We start from the raw sequence: 17643 nt of genomic DNA on the forward strand, positions 1-17643 counted from the left end.
AATCAAGTTTGTGAGACATGATTTCCCATGCACAAAGCCATGTTGGCTATCCCTAATCAGTCCTTGCCTTTCCAAATATATGTACATCCTGGCCCTCAGGATTCCCTCCAACAACTTGCCCACCACCGAGGTCAGGCTCACCAGTCTATAGTTCCCTGGCTTGTCCTTACCGTCCTTCTTAAACAGTGGCACCACATTTGCCAACCTCCAGTCTTCCAGCACCTCACCTGTGACTATCGATGATACAAATATCTCAGCAAGAGGCCCAGCAATCACTTCCCTGGCATCCCACAGAGTTCCCGGGTACACCTGATCAGGTCCTGGGGATTTATCCACCTTTACCCGTTTCAAGACATCCAGCACTTCCTCCTCTGTAATCTAGATATCATGTCTGACCAATTTATTAAAGCTTTTTGAGGCAGTCTCATCCAGTGTGGATAGAGGGAAATCAGTGTATGTGTTGTATTTGGACTTCCAGAAGGTTCACCAAGGTGCGACACAAAAGATTAAATGATAAGGTGAGAGCCTAAGATTTTGGAGGTATATTGGCATGGATAGAGAATTGGCTAATGGACAGGAAACAGTGAGTGGGGACGGGATTCTTTATTAGGTAGGCTACCTGTGACTAGTGTGGTTCCATAGGTATCAGTGCTGGGATTGCAGCTGGTTCCAATAATTATTAATAATGTGGAGGAAGGAAGTGAATGTATTGTAGCCGAATTTGTAGATGACATTAAAATAAGTAGAAAGGCTGATTGTGAGAGAAATGCAAACAGCTTACAGAAAGACTTTGATAGGTTAAGTAAGTGGGCAAAAAGTTGGTAACTAGAGTATAATGTGGGAAAATGTGAAGTTTTTCATTTTGGAAGGAAGAACCAAAGAACATAATATTATTTAAGTATGGAGAAACTGCAGAAAGCTGCAAAACAAAGGGACTTGGGGATACTGGTTCATTAAACACAGAAATCTAGCACACAGGTGCAGCAGGTAGTCAGGAAGTCTAATGGAATGCTGGCTCTTATTTCAAGAGATTGTAGAATAAGAGGAGGAAAGTCCTACTCCAACTGTATAAGGTGCTAGTGAGACCACATCAGGAGTACTGTGAGCAGTTTTTGTCTATTTATTTAAGGAAAGATATCATTTCATTGAAAGCAGTTCACAGAAAATTCACTTGAATAATCCATGGAGCAACTGTTTTATGAGCATAGGTTAAATGGGTTGGGACTGTACACACTGGAGTTTAGAAGAATGAGAGGTGAGCTCATTGAAACCTACAGGATTCTTAAGGAGCTTGACAGGGTAAATGCTGGGAGGATCTTTCCCAACAAGCTGCCAGAGGATGTGGTGGGGCTGGTACAATTGCAACATTTAAGAGGCATTTGGATGGGTATATGAATAGGAAGGGATATGGGCCGAGTGCTGGCAGGTGGTACTAGATTGGGTTGGGGTAACTGGTCGGCATGGAGGGGTTGGACCGAAGTGTCTGTTTCCATGCTGTACATCCCTATGACTCTATGGGAGAGTCAAGGATCAGGGGGCATAGTCTCAGATCAAAAGAGTGACAATTTGAAATTTGAGATGAGGAAGAATTTGTTCTCTCAGAGAGTGGTCAAGTGACTCCGGGCCCAAACCTGGACATTCTAAATTGACCCATAGCCAGAGAAATCAGGCCTGATAGAAAATTGGCCAAACTTAATAGCAGCCAGCAGCTATTGGTTGCAGAGAGCAGTGGAAAGTAAGGTCAAAGTGGTCACAAAGGTTCGGGGGAATTGATTACAATCAAGCCGAGGGCTTAGTATTGGATGCGTATTGATCAGACTTTCTGGCACCTTCACTTCCAGCCAATGTCTGAGGGCATACATTTTACACCCCCTGGCATGATAACATTGAAAAGTGTTGGTGCAACCTCACTGGATGCTTTGAAACCAGTTGACTACCCCATTGGCCAAAGGCCACAGAAGATTCTGGAACATCTGGAGCAAGTGGCGATAAAATCGCACACATCTGGAAGCCACCTCCTTGATGAGGACTCAGAACAACAGCCATGGCAGAAGACTGTGCAGCAACCTAAGAAGACCCAGGAGAAGGTGCACCCTGACTTACGCGATCCACCTTTTTGGAAGCAAGCCAACTCTACAACAGACAAAAAGGAAATATATATGGTCCAGCTCAAACACATGTATCATAACAGGTAATATCCTTTCACACAGAGATAGGATGAGATAGGATGTTGTGGGAGCTTGAGAAATGCTCACATAGTGTTTTTAATAATAAATACTTTTCTAATAAAATGAACTTAAACCATTCTGTGTTCTTTTGGCCACCTGGCAGATAAGCGCACTTGAGTAAATTGTTTTTAATTGTTATGAAGACGTGGGTAAACTATACTTTTTAAGAGAGTTAAAAGCTCGCAATGATACCACCAAGTGTTCTCAATAAGACACAATGTAAAACGTGTTCCAACTACTGGAGTAGCTGGTTGCCTAGAAACGTCAAAAAAAAGATCCAAATTAGGCCAATCAGTTTAAATTATTCCCCCCAAAAATACTGAATTCTAATCCAGTTTGAATTGAGTATATTGACAATCTTAAAAGCCAATGACACAATCCGATGCTCTGGGGTATAAGACCAAGGAAAGTTTGAACAGTTGGGAGGAGAACTACCAAGCCCCAGTGGGTAAAAGACTGCCTGAAAAATAGCTCTCTTAAATGGTACCTTTTTTGATCAGTAACCTGTGAGGCAGAATCCCGAAGGAGGAAAGAAGACAGAGGAAGATCCAAATAGAAGAGCTAAAAGCTGCCTGGTTTTGAGATAAGAAGTGTTGTTTTGTAAATCTTAATTGGGAGTTTTGTTGGACTAGTATTATAGAAGGGAATGTAAAAGATAGGTCAGAGTAAGGACTTGTACATAATTGTTAGTCAATTATTTTCTGTTATACTTTAAGAAATAACATTGTTAATTTTACTTCAACTAGTTCTTGGCCACTCGAATTTTTAAAACTTACTGCATGGGATAAATCTTTTCTGTGTTACTGGATTTAAATTAAGCAGGAGAATTTACCATGTGTCATGGCATAACACATAAATGGTTTGAAGTGGCTAAAACACACACAACAAGAGGATTGTAAGTCTTTGGAACAGAGCAGAGATCTGTGTGTGTATTTAAGGCTGAAATAGATTCTTGATCAGTCAGGAATCAAGGGTTACAGAGAGAGGGCTGGACATTGGATGTCAGAAATGTTGGACCAGCCTTCATTTTATTAATAGGTAAGTTTTAGAGGGAAGGTAAGTTTCCCGCTAAAAGGACTTAATTCGAGAGTCAGCGGCCTCCATTTTCAGTAGCAGCAGGAGCGGCAAGAGCAAGGATCTGGGGGGCTGCCAGGAAGGGAAATTAATCTTTTAAGAACTTACCTTGTGTATGAGCAGGAGCAGATACGGAACAGCTGAGTAAGTGAGGTAATATATTTGCACTACTTGGGCAGTGTCTCCTACCCATCCTTCTCCTCTAACCAAACAAAGAAAGGTTCTGTGCACCGGATTGGTAAAGTTCTAGGATTTTTTTTCTAATGTTCTCTGGGAATTCAGAACAGTGGGAATGGATATGAGAGCAGTTGAATGCTCCTCCTGTAGGATGTGGGAGGGAAGGGTCACCACTAGTGTCCCCACTATCTTCAACTGCAGGAAGTGCATCCAACTCCAGCTCCTTAGAAACCGCGTTAGGGAACTGGAGCTGAATGAATGTCAGATCATTCAGGAGACTGGGGGGTAATTGAGAAGAGTTACAGTGAGGTAGTCACACCTCAGGTACAGGAAAAAGGTAGATGGGTTACAGTCAGGGGACAGAAAGGGAACTGGCAGGCAGTGTAGGGATCCCCTGTGACCGTTCCCCTCAACAACAGGTATACAGTTTGGATACTGTTGGGGGGGGGGTATTTACCAGGGCTAAGCAATGGGGTACAAATCTTTGGCACAGAGTCTGCCCCTGTTGCTCAAGAGGGAAGGGTAGAAAGGAGTAGAGCATTAGTCACTGGGGACTCCATAGTTAGGGGGGACAGATGGGAAGTTCTGTGGGAATGACAGAGACTCACGATTGGTGTATTGCCTCCCAGGTGCCTGGATCCATGATGTTTTGGATCATGTTTTCGGGATCCTTAAGGGGAAGGGGGAGCAGCCCCAAGTTGTGGTCCACATAGTACCAATGACATAGGTAGGAAAAGGGATAGGGATGTAAGGCAGAAATTCAAAAAGCTAGGGTGGAAGCTTAGAACTAGAACAAACAGAGCTGTTATCTCTGGTGTGATACGCATGCCATAGGCTAGTGAGGCGAAAATGGGAGACAGCAGTTAATACATGGCTACAGGAATGGTGCAGGAGGGAGGGAGACAATGGGGCTCATTCTGGGGTAGGTGGGACCTCTACAAATGAGATGGTCTACACCTGAACTAGAGGGGTACCAATATCCCGGGGGAAAATTTGCTAATGCACTTCGGGAATGTTTAAACTAATTCAGCAGCGGGATGTATACCTGAATTGTAGCTCCAGTATACAGGAGGTTGAGAGTAATGACATCAGAAATAAGATTTCAAGGTCACAAGAGTGTACCAGCAGCCAGGAACATGGTTTGAAGTGTGTCTACTTCAATGCCAGGAGCATCCAGAATAAGGTGGGTGAACTTGCAGCATGGTTTGGTACCTGGGACTCTGATATTGTGGCCATTTCAAAGACATGGATAGAGCAGGGACAGGAATGGTTGTTGCAGATTCCAGGATTTACATGTTTCAGTAGGAATAGGAAAGGTGGTAAATGTGGAGCAGGTATGGCATTGTTAGTCAAGGACAGCATTATGGTGGCAGATTCGGTTATGTTTACTTTAGCAATGGAGAGGGATAAGTATATACCACAGGGCAAGAGTTATAGCCGGGGAAAGGCAATTATGATACAATTTGGCAAGATTTTAGATACATAGGATGGGGAAGGAAACTGCAGGGGGTGGGCACAATTGAAATATGGAGCTTGTTCAAGGAACAGCTACTGTGTATCCTTGATAAGTATGTACCTGTAAGGCAGGGAGGAAGTGGTCAAGTGAGGGAACCATGGTTTGCTAAAGAATTTAAATTTCTTGTCAAAAGGAAGAAAGAGGCTCATGTAAAGACAGACCTAAAGAGAGAGCTAAGAAGAGCCAGGAGGGAACATAAGAAATCATTGGCAGATAGGGTCAAGGAAAACCCTAAGGCTTTCTATAAGTATGTCAGGAATAAAAGAAAGACTAGAGAAGATTACGGCCAATCAAGGACAGTAGTGGGAAGTTGTGCATGGCATCCAAGGAGATAGGAGAGGCACTAAATGAATATTTTTCATCAGTATTCACACTAGAAAAAGATAATGTTGTCAAGGAGATACTGAGATATAGGCTACTAGACTAGACGAGATTGAGGTTCACAAGGATAATGTGTTAGCAATTCTGGAAAAGTGTGAAAATAGATAAGTCCCCTGGGCCAGATGGGATTTATCCTCGGATTTTCTGGGAAGCCAGGAAGGAGATTACAGAGCCTCTGGCTTTGATCTTTAAATCGTCATTGTCTACAGGAATAGTGCCAGAAGACTGGAGGATAGCAAATGTGGTTCCCCTGTTCAAGAAGGGGAGTAGAGACAACCCTGGTAATTATAGACCAGTGAACCTTACATCGGTTATGGGTAATTTGTTGGAAAGGATTATAAGAGATAGGATTTATAATCACCTAGAAAGAAATAATTTGATTGGAGATAGTCAACACGGTTTTGTGAAGGTTATGTCGTGCCTCACAAATGTTATTCAGTTCTTTGAGAAGGTGACCAAACAGGTGGATAAGGGTAACAGTTGATGCGGTATAGATGGATTTCAGTAAAGCATTTGATAAGGTTCTCCATGGTAAGCTATTGCAGAAAATATGGAGGGATGGGATTGAGGGTGATTTAGCAGTTTGGCAGTTTGGATCAGAAATTGGCTAGCTATAAGAAAACAGAGGGTGGTGGTTGATGGGAAATGTTCATCCTGGAGTTCAGTTACTAGTGGTGTACTGTAAAGATCTGTTTTGGAGCCACTGATATTTGTCATTTTTATAAATGACCTAGATGAAGGCATAGAAGGATGAGTTAGTAAATTTTCGGATGCCATTAAGGTCGGGTGGAGTTGTGCACAGGATGTTGCAGGTTACAGAGGGACATAGATAAGCTGCAGAGCTGGGCTGAGAGGGTAGCAAATGGAGTTTAATGTGGAAAAGTGTGAGGTGATTTACTTTGGAAGCAGTAACAAGAATGCAGAGTACTGGGCTAATGTTAAGATTCTTGGTAATGTGGATAAGCAGAGAGATCTCTGTGTCCTTGTGCATAGATCCCTGAAAGTTGCCACCCAGGTTGATAGTGTTAAGAAGGTATACAGTGTGTTATCTTTTATTGGTAGAGGGATTAAGTTTCAGAGCCATGAGGTCATGTTGCAGCTGTACAGAACTCTGCAGCTGCACTTGAAGTATTGCACGCAGTTCTGGTCATCGCATTATAGGAAGGATATGGAAACATTAGAAAAGGTGCAGAGGAGATTTACCAGAATGTTGCTTGGTATGGAGGGAAGGTCTTATGAGGAAAGGCTGAGGGACTTGAGGCTGTTTTCATTAGAGAGAAGAAGGTTGAGAGGTGACTTAATAGAGGCATATAAGATCATCAGAGGGTTAGATCAGGTGGCCAGTGAAAGCCTTTTTCCTTGGATGGTGATGGCTAGCATGATGGGACATAGCTTTAAATTGAGGGGTGATAGAAATAGGACAGATGTCAGAGGTAGGTTTTTTTAACTCAGAGTGTAGTAAGGTTGTGAAATACTCTGCTTGCAACAGTAGTAGACTCGCCAACCTTAAGGGCACTTAAATAATCATTGGATAAACATATGGATGATATTTGAATAGTGGCAGTTAGATGGGCTTCAGATTGGTTTCACAGGTTGTCACTACATTGAGGGCTGAAGACCAGTACTACACTGTAATGTTCTATGTTCTATGAATGGCAGAGCAGGCTCAAGGGGCTGAATGCCCTATTACTGTCCTTATTTCATATGGTCTTATAAAAATTATCATGAATTAGATATACAATTCATATATTTGGAGGTAAGAAATTAATAAGAGGAAAACAACACTGGTACAAGTAGTGTATATTGTTGGGACAGAGAATATATCAACAGACAATGAAGGCATGTAACAAAGAAAGTACATTAATCATAGGTGATATTAATCACATGAAGATTGGGATAATCAGATTGGAAGAGGTAACCATGAAGAAAAATTCATAGATTGTCTTTCAAACAGTTTTCTCGAACAGTATTCTGTGAATTCAAATAGGGATCAGGCTGTTTTGGATCTGATGATGTGAAATGAGGCAAGTTTAATAAATGATGTCAGAGTAAAGATCCCATGGGAAACAGCGATCACAACATTGTAGAATTTATCTTTCAGTTTGATAGGGAGGAATTCGGTTCTGAAACAACTGTACTGAACTTAAACAATTTAATTATGAATTTTATTATACATGTTGGAAATCAGTATGCTTTTATCAGTTGCTATGATGTTTCTGGAAATGAGGTCATGTTGCAGCTGTACTGAACTCTGCAGCCGCACTTGGAGTATTGCATGCAGTTCTGGTCATCTGGAGATAATGGTTCAACATCTGGAATTGGAAGAAAAAGAGTCTACCCCTGGAATACAACTAGAGTTTGGTCGCAGATGGATCACCTTGGAATAGAAAAGCAAAAAGATGTAAAAAAAACTTGAACATGAAATTAAACAATGAAAGTTTGATCTTCAAGTTGAGAGAGAAAAAGAGACATTGGTAATGGAGGAAGGATATAAAGATAGAGGAAGAGAATATTAAAGAGAGAGATGTATAAATAAGTGGCCGTTATAGGATTTATTAACCCATTCTCTTAAACAAAGTTAATTTATGAGTGACTTAGTGCAGAGAATTGTTACTGTGCAAATTGTTCCTAGTTTATCTATTGAAGGGGTGGATTTTAAACTTGATGGTAATTTGATAGGTGTAACATTATTGGTTTCTCTGAGAGTTTCAAGAGAGCCACTTGAGGTAGGACAGAGGCATGGGCAGAATGAGGTGGAAGAGCAACTTGCCCAGAAACAAAAGTAAATATCAGAAATTCAAATGGAATATTAAAGGCAGCATCAGGAACTAGGCTCTATTATAAAGAAACTGATCAGTGCAGAGAACCGACTTTCATGTACAAAAGATGAGTTTGTTCGTGAAGAATTCAAAGTGGTGATCAGACTTGAACATTGGTCATGGCAAGTAAAACACTTGAATGAGAGCATGAAACATTTAAAGGATTAACCTAATGAAATGAAAGGCTGTTGAACTTCCACTATCAGAGGAATCTATGAAATATGGAGAAATTTCTTGAACAGGAGAAGAAATCAGAACAGTTGGTTAAATGAAAAATTAAAAGCCAATCCCAACAAACTATTGGAAATTCAGTTTAGAAAGAGCAATAAAAGTTTTGAACTCCAATGCAAATCAGAGAACAAGAATGATGAGATGTGCAGTACAGGTTAGCAGATCCAGACTTTAAAGTGGTGAATGATTTTTTTTAAGGAAGAAATTGGTGAGCTGACAAACAGGTAGAAATTGTCTAAGGAGCATTCAGTAACCATGGAAGAAAACAAATCTGAAGTGTACATAATGTCCACTAAAGTTGCCAAATGTGTGTAAGGGTTCTGTAGATGACTCCTAAACAAATGCAACTGAACTGCTTGGAGCAGTGGCTAAGCAAAGTAAAGAGATCAAAAGGAAAGGAATTGAATAATAACAGAATAAATAAATGTTTGGAGAAAATTGTGAAAGATGTGAAATGCATCTGGTAAGAAAACGAATGCATGCAGAAAGTTGTGGCAAATGACTCAAATAAGCTGAAAAATGATTTGAATAAAGTCAGCAAAACTCCCTCAGTGCAGTTATATTTCCAAAGCAACAAAACATATTGTGAAGGAATTGACTAAGGGAAATAATTTTGAAGCTGGTTGTCAATTAGAAATACGTGCTTTCCAAATTAAAGCTAAAGGATTCATTGGAAGTTACATTTCTACCAACAGACAGAAGAGTATGAAGAAACCTTCATTGTTTTAGTTGTGAAACCTATTCATTTATATCATACCATCAGCAAAATGTTCTTTGTGTAATTTGCTATCATGGAACATATACAAATGCATGATGAGAGGCTAATTAGATTAGGTTCCCTACAGAATGGAAACAGGCCCTTTAGCCCAACAAGTTCACACTGACCCTACGAAGAGTAACCCACCCATACCCTATATTTACCCCTGACTATTGCACCTTACACTATGGGCAATTTAGCACAGCCAGTTCACCTGACTTGCACATCTTTTTGGGATTATGGGAGGATACTGGAGTGCCCGGAAGAAACCCATGCAGACATGGGAGAATGTGCAAACTCCACACAGACAATCACCCGAGGCGGGAATCAAACCCAGGTCCCTGGCACTGTGAGGCAGCAGTGCTAATCACTGAGCCACCATACTGCCCCAATGCGAAGATGCCCAAGGGAGGTGTGAACTCACAACCTCTGGTTTACAAGTCCAGTGCTCTAACCGCTGAGCTATGGAGCCTAATATTCCAGTCGCGCTCTGATAATACATCTCAGAAAAACAATACCACAGTGACATGGTGGTAAAATTCAGAGCTCATGCCCAGTTATCAGAGCAGTGTCTAGAAATTTCAAAAGACGTAGAACAAATAAATTCAAGTTTCAACAACACTTTGACCAGAACAGAGAGATCCACCAGTGTTCAAAGTTCCAACCGTTGAATGCCTACGAATTATTGTATTCTTCTTCAATGACAACCCATACTTGGATTGTCATAGGTTGTCTTATGCATCACCCTCCACAACCCTGTAATTTTTAACTTTAAAGATCAGAGTCAGTCTTGAGAAACAAGAAAACCCGATAAGCAAATGTACTGCCCAGCTATTAGAAATGAATGGACATCTATTAAACAATAGATCAATTCCAGAAGATGTGTTAAAAACAGGACACAGTTGCAGAGCCGGACTAAGTCCATGGCCAGTAATGCAAGGATGTTAATATAGTCAAGCCACTGATTTTAGAAAAGATAACCAGCGTACTCCCAGGGGAAATAGGAAATATAACCAATTCAAACTTGATAGAATCTGTTGACATTGATGGGCACTTCATCAATCTCGAGTTTCATATAGCAGTGAATATCATTATCGTATCAGATATTTTAACATGAGTGAAGAAAAGTTACAACCTTTAAATACTAAACAATATAGTCCAGGTGGAACAGTTCTCAAGCAGGAAGCTGCAACTGCCAGATGTAACTCGCTTCTAGCTCCCATTTTCTAGGTCTGAAATAAAAGACTTTATTATTTAGCATTTATTTCTCCCTTGTTGATCTTTCCAGAAATTTGTCTGCAGGCTGTTTGAGTGTTCAGCTACTAGAACTGTCAGTAATCCTATCTAAATAAGTAGTTTATAAAGCCGTAAAATCTTTAAAGCGGTAAATTTCAGTACTGCTTCTGGCTCTTGGATCCACTAGAATGCTCATCATTGCTAACTTGTGTTATTACATAGCAATGTCCATTGCTGCTTTCATGCTGTTTGTTGTGTGATTCTGACCACTACCAGGTTCTGTTTAGGATGGTTTGCTGGCATTAATCCCTTTCTATCCTGGAAACTTAGGGCATGCGTGGCTTACAGTGGTACAGGAAAACAGCTGGTGGAGTTTGAATGTTCTTGTCTTAAACAAGTGTCATTTCTTATGATAGGAATCAGATTGTGTGGAGCTTAACGCAGTCTACAATTAACCCTTTCAGAACCATAAGCCCATACAACATCTGAAGAGTTTTTACTAAAGTCAAATCAGCTTTGGACAATATCAAATCTGACAACGATCCATTATCAGTTTCAAAAACATTTCTGTCTCTTACAAATTCCGATTTCAAAGCTGCATAGTCATAGCTTTCTATTAAACTATAGAAATTGCTAATGAATTTACCTTTGTATTTCTTAGGATGCTGAACTTTTCTGCAAAGTCATGCTCTTCCAGAATGTTTTCTTTGTTTTCAGAGGAAAATAATTGTCAAGAGTTTGTGGAACATCATCCAAAGACCCGATACCTTCTCTTCTCCTGTGATGAGCTAATCCAATGCAATGTAGACACTATCACAACTAATTTGTGCACAGAGAGCTTTCATGCAGCAATGGCCTGTTTAATGTTTTTGTTAGAAGGATAAATGTGGTTGTGGAAACTGGAAGGACATATCTGTTCCTCTACACAATACTCCTACGGATTCTTTCATGATTATTCAGAGTTCAGAAAGGGCAGTTTTAGTGTCTCATCCTAAAGAAGATAATTAATAATTGCACAAATTTTCCATTTCGGAATCCCTATTTCAGACACAGATGAGATAAGAAGTTCATCTGTCAAGAAGTTTTCCAGCCGGATTTTCTGTGCAGGATCCTTCCCAACTGAAGCAGCAGTGGAGGAATGCACATAGGCAGTAGCAGAGTGAATCAAAGGTGAAACCAAAGCCATGCTCGCTACAGTAGATTCTGTACTCTGTGGTTTAAAAGTCCTTGAGCCACTTTGACTGTGTCTGAGAAAACCAAAATGAGCCAGGTGAATGTGGGAGTCGGGTGTCAGGTGGATGTGAGGGTAAGGCTCTGAGTGGGTAAGGGGGTACAGGTGCCAGGAGAGTGAAGGAATAGAGAGGTGAGGAGTAGGGTACTAACTGAGTGGGGAACTAGGGTCAAATCCATGTGGGTTCAGAGAAGTTTGGTCTGTTAGGGACAGGAAGAAGTTGGGGGTCGGAGGCTGGTGGTAAATGTAAGGTGTCCATCGGCGGAAGTCAATGGGTGGGATTCAGGATGAAAGGTTTTGTGGTGGGCTTGGTGGATTGATTGGGGCAACTTCTAAGGTAAGGTTGAAGGTCTCAGCTCCAAATGTGCGATAGGATGTGCGTGTGGGAGTGGGTCGTAAGGGTCAGTAATGAGTTAGGGTTCAGTTCTATTATTACCCAGGAGTTAGAACAGATTTAATCCTCTAATCTATCCTGGTTACATGTGAAAGTAAGTGAGCCAGAGACCTCTGATAACACAGGTTCTAACTCAAATCTCGGCACTTTTCTTTAGAAAGTTCCAGACACCAGGTGGTTGATCACTGAAGGTTTCCACTTGCTGGGAAATAGCCACAGAGCCAGTTGTGTTGGGATTGCTGTGTGGGCCCAGCATACAACTCCAAACCATTCTTTAAGAACAGCTTTCTTTCTTTCTGGAGATCTGGGCTGTCATGATAATTTGTCACCAATTACAGTACTTGGATGAGCTGAAGTTACTAAGTAATGTTTCTAATTATCACTTTTCCCCAAAACTAAAGTTTAATCTAACATTTCTTCAGGAACACTGTGCTCATTAAAAATGTAATTTTATTCTCTAACTTACGTGTTGCAAAACACATTGCAAAACATAGAAACGTAGAAAATGGGTGCAGGAGTAGGCCATTCGGCCCTTCGAGCCTGCAAACACCATTCAAGTATTAATCATGGCTATCATGCAATTTAGTATCCCACTGCTGCTTTCTCTCCATGCCCCTTGATCTCTTTAGCCACTAGGGCCACATCCAGCTCCCTATTGAATATATCTAACAAACTGGCCCCAACAGCTTCCTGTGGGAGAGAATTCCACTGGTTCACAACTCTCTGCGTGAAGAAATTCTTCCTCACCTCAGTCCCAAATGGCTCATCCCTTATTTTTAGACTGTGACCCATAGTTCTGGATTTCCCTAACATTGGGAACACTCTTCCTGCATCTAGCCTGTCCAGTCCCATCAGGACTTTATATGTTTCTATGAAAACCCCCTCACTCTTCAAAATTCAAGCAATTACAAGCCCAGTCAATCCAGTCTTTCTTCTTATGTCAGTCCTGCCATCCCAGGAATCAATCTGGTGAACCTTCGCTGGACTCCCTCAATAGCAAGAATGTCTACACCCTCAGACTAGGAGACCAATACAAAAGAGTATGTTACTGATTTCATGATGCATAATTGTAAACTGAAAATCTCTCCACATACTTGCAGAAACAATTCAGCACTGGAAATGGAACTATTATATTTGTATTTTGATGAATGTTGGAAACATTGTTAGTTACAAAGGAATGTGAAATAATAGAAACTTAAACAGGTGGTGTGTAACTAGTCTAGTTGGCACGTGGCCAAATATTCTTCTGTTAAAAATGGGAATGGTCAGAACAATATTATGACAGTATTCATTGAGAGCGATGGCATTTTGATCACTGGATCCCCAGTTATCAAGATATAGTGTTCAGCACAAACCAGAGATAAAACTGCACAAGCCACTAAAATACTGTGGCTGCAAAAGCAGGTCTAAGACTGGGAATTCTGTAGCAAGTAACTCACCCCCTGATTCCCAAAGCACAATCAATCATCGACATGGTAGGAGTGTCTTGGTATTCTCTCTACTTGCCTGGATAAGTGCAGCTCCAGTAATACATAGGAAGTTTGATATGATCTACAACAAAGTAGCCCTCTTGACTCACAACATTGACTCACATCATCTCCAATGCATAGTAACAGCAATGTGTACTAACTACATGATGCACTGCAACAACTCACCAACAGCACCTTCCAAATCCACAGTCCCTATCACCTAGAGTGACAAGTGTACGGATATATGGGAACATAATCAGCGGCAAGCTCCCCTCCAAGCCACTCACTATCCTGATTTTAAAATATATTGCTGTTCCTTCACTCCTTCTGGGTCAAAATCCTGGAATTCCCTCCCTAACAGCACTGTGGATCTACACACAGCACATGGATTGCAACAGTTCATGAAGGCAGCTCATCATCACTTACTCAAGGGTGATTAGTGATGTACATAAATTCCAGCCCAGCTAGTGTTGCCCATGTTCCTTGAATGAGTGAAAAAAATGACCATGAGCTGTGGATGGCCACATGAGTTAACTTTCAAAAGGAAATGTCCCAGATATTGTTCAAAATGCAAAGTTTGTGCAAAGTGCAGTCACTAGGAAAAGGTGAGCAGAACAAAAAAGATGAGCAAATGAGCTATTAGAAACAGAGGAACAAGAGAATGAGAAATGAAAAAAGCCAAAACATAAATATCCTATGAGATTTTTGTAAGTTTGAAGGCACAATATGGAAAAGAAATATATAACCGTACAAAATGTCTTCAAATAACAGTTCCTCAGAGAATAAATGCAGCCAATTGTTCAGTTCAGGAAGAGGGTGAGGAATAAGCTCACAGTCATAAATCTGTAGTCAAGGATCGATAACAGAGCTCAAAGGTAACATCAAGAAAATTATTATGCAAAGAAAAGTTCCCTTAAACTGAGCAACGTCATGCTAATCATATCTGCATGCATTTGAGATTCGACAATTTGGAATGACCCAGATCAGATAGACACTCAAAAGGAAAAGATGTTAACTGTATGTTCCACGGCAGTTAAGCAGATGGGTCTGCTATCTGAGATGGAGCAGTTTTAAAGGACTATAGTTTACCTCATTAAACAATAAGAAAGAAAACCCATCACCAAGTGAACCTTGCACCTAACAACATCTCCTTAGAGAGGAGACGGCAAAAATGAAGAACTTAGATGGTCTCTCAACAAATGATTCAGGGATGGCCTAACAAGGTTCAACAAGCACACCCAACAGTACAGCAGTACTGGTCTCTCAGGAATGACAACTCACAGGAAGATCGCGTCCTCCTAGCTGTGTATAGAATAATCATACTCAAGACAGTGCAGAAAGAACTTTTGCAGGTGATACTTCATGATCATATGGGAATGGAGAAGTATGTGCTCAGAACTATATCATTCAATAGACATTTACAAAGACATTGAAAGTATGTAAATGATAACTACAGAAGTACCACTCAGGCCATCGCACGATGGAAGACACATTATTCATTTGATTATGCAATAAAGAATGGTACCTCATAGTTACAGACTGCTACTCCGTGTACCCTTTGCAATTATCTCAGCTGTACAGATTTTGCTCACTAAGCAAGAGATTCCTGAAAGAATATGTGACAATATAATCCAATTCATCTCCAGAGAATCGAAAGAATTCACTAGACACTATTGGTTCAACGTCATCACCACACCACCATAATATCAAAGAGGACATGGGTTTATAGAAAGACATATTCAACCAGACCATAGAAGCTTAAAAAATTGCTGAGAGACAGAGGATAGCCCATGTCTTGCCTTATCATCACTCCAACCTACACTTTTCAAGGGTGACAGGAAATTGTCTGCTGAGGTGTTGAATGGATGATGGTACATGATGACTCTGCCAAACAAGATACTTATCCAAATGAGGACGAAGAGATTAGACAATGACTAATACATGTACATGTAAAATGAGGTCAACATTTCAATAAGCATATCAAATCCAGCCTGAGTTGTTGAAAGGACAAATTGTACATGTGCTGGATTAAATGTGAAAGCTAGCAAAAGCTGTTAATGAAACCGAGACACTCCAATGTCATAAATCATTGAGACCAAAAGCAGTAAGGAAGTTTGAAAAAGAGGTTCCAGATTCACCTCCATTTGAGCAAAAAAAGCAGAAAATATAAGAAACACCAGCGATATCACTAACCACCAAAGATATTGCTAGCAAAATGACATATTAGCAATTATGAATTACTCTTACATCAAAAGAAACATGTACAACATCACTGAAGCAGCTACAGCATGATAGCTCAGGAATGAGAGCAGTGGAAGGCAAATGCACTTAAACCATACCGTGAATAAAGTTTCTTCTGAAGAAAGAAAATAATCTATGCAAGACCTCTTAGTTAAAAATAATTAATGATCTGAATAGTTATATTGATTTACAACCAGTTTTGACAAAGTTTCAATTGCCCCAGTACAAGAGAAAGGGAGAGCTGTTCCACTGGGACAGGCTTCATTTGAACCATGCTGGGACCAGAGTGCCAACAAATCATGTATCAAGGGTTGTAGGTAGAGCTTTAAACTAATTAGTTGGAGGAGGTTTCAACTGAAGGGAAGCTTAAAAATCATAAAGAAATGAGACAGCAGAGTTTCAAAATAGCAAGGAATCAAATGATATTCTTAAGTGTGACAGGCAAGTGTAGAAAATATATGCAGAAGCGTGCAGCAAAAATCAGAACCAGTGTCAGTGAGACACTCACCATGATACTTTCACTCCAAGATAGAAAATCTCAGCCAATATATCAGTCTCTTAGGTGAGTAGTATGAAATAAACTAGATGAAGCTCCAGAGTCTAATGTTGAAACAGCAATATAAGAGTCAAATATTCAAAATCTCAGATATCCCAGTAACTGTTCCAGAATATAAAAAGGCAGAGCTATCTTGCTAAAGTCCGAGTCAATTTGAAATTAACTAATTAACCCTAAAAGGAGTGAAAATCAGTTTTGGGTGTTTAAAAAAAAACTGAATTGATTAATCAGCATCCAACAGCCCTGACAAGTCAATGAAAAAGTGCATTCCGCTTTATTTTGGAATTATTATCTCTGTTTATTTTGAAAACATATTATTTGTGACATTATACCTGTCTGCTAGAACAGTTTAAAATGTCATCTACTGTAAACATAGAATTGTGTTACATGACTAATGTTTACATTTGCTTCTTTATTTTGGGTTGTGAGCTCAAGTCCTCATCCTGCAGCTAGATTACTTCCAAGATAACCACAGGGATCATACAAACCCTACATTGTGAAAACAGGCCATTCGGCCCATTGAGTCCACACCGACCCTCCAAAATTGGGTTAGAATGACATATAATGGGATGTAAGAGCACTTTTGAAGACTTGACTCAAAACTAATGGTAGTGTTAAGCAGGAAGTGGATATTGGAGAATATAACTGCTACAGTGGCTCTAGATCATGCAGTAATTTATAAAGTCAGCTGCACTTAAGATCCAGAATTCAGAAAAGATCCTCATACATTTTAGAGAGAGACAAGATATTAGAGAGACAACATTGGATAAAGAAAGTGTCAAAGCTCTCAAAATATATTGATCTGAACAAGTTACAAATGTCCTGATTTCATTAAATGTGAACCAGAGAGGATTTGAGGTTGTCAAAGAAAAGTGTATTTTAGTTATATCTTAGCAATGTAAAAAATAAGTCCCTCTCAAGTGCAACAATTAAGGAGAAACAAAAGAGGGGAAAGTGTTTCAGAAATATTGAGAATTACTTTCAGGTTTATTGTTTGCTTTTAAACATTTCCTTTGTTCAAGAGCAGCCATCTTGGATGCTCACACTGAAGAAGACTTCAAATTGACATATCACCTGAATTAGGGGAAAGTGAGGACTGCAGATGCTGGAGTACCAGAGTTGAAAACTGTAGTGCTGGAAAAACACAGCAGGCCAGGCAGCGTCCGAGGAGCAGGAGAATCGACGTTTCGGACATAAGCCCTTCTTCAGGAATGAGGCTGGCTTGCCAAGCAGGCTGAGATAAAAGGTAGGGGGAGGGAATTTGGGGGAAGGTGCCGTGGGAATACGATAGGTGGAAGGAGGCGATGGAGGAGGCCAAGGACCTGCATGTCCT

The sequence above is a fragment of the Chiloscyllium plagiosum genome, chromosome 1 (genome assembly GCF_004010195.1).
Source record: "Chiloscyllium plagiosum isolate BGI_BamShark_2017 chromosome 1, ASM401019v2, whole genome shotgun sequence".
NCBI lineage: Eukaryota > Metazoa > Chordata > Chondrichthyes > Orectolobiformes > Hemiscylliidae > Chiloscyllium > Chiloscyllium plagiosum.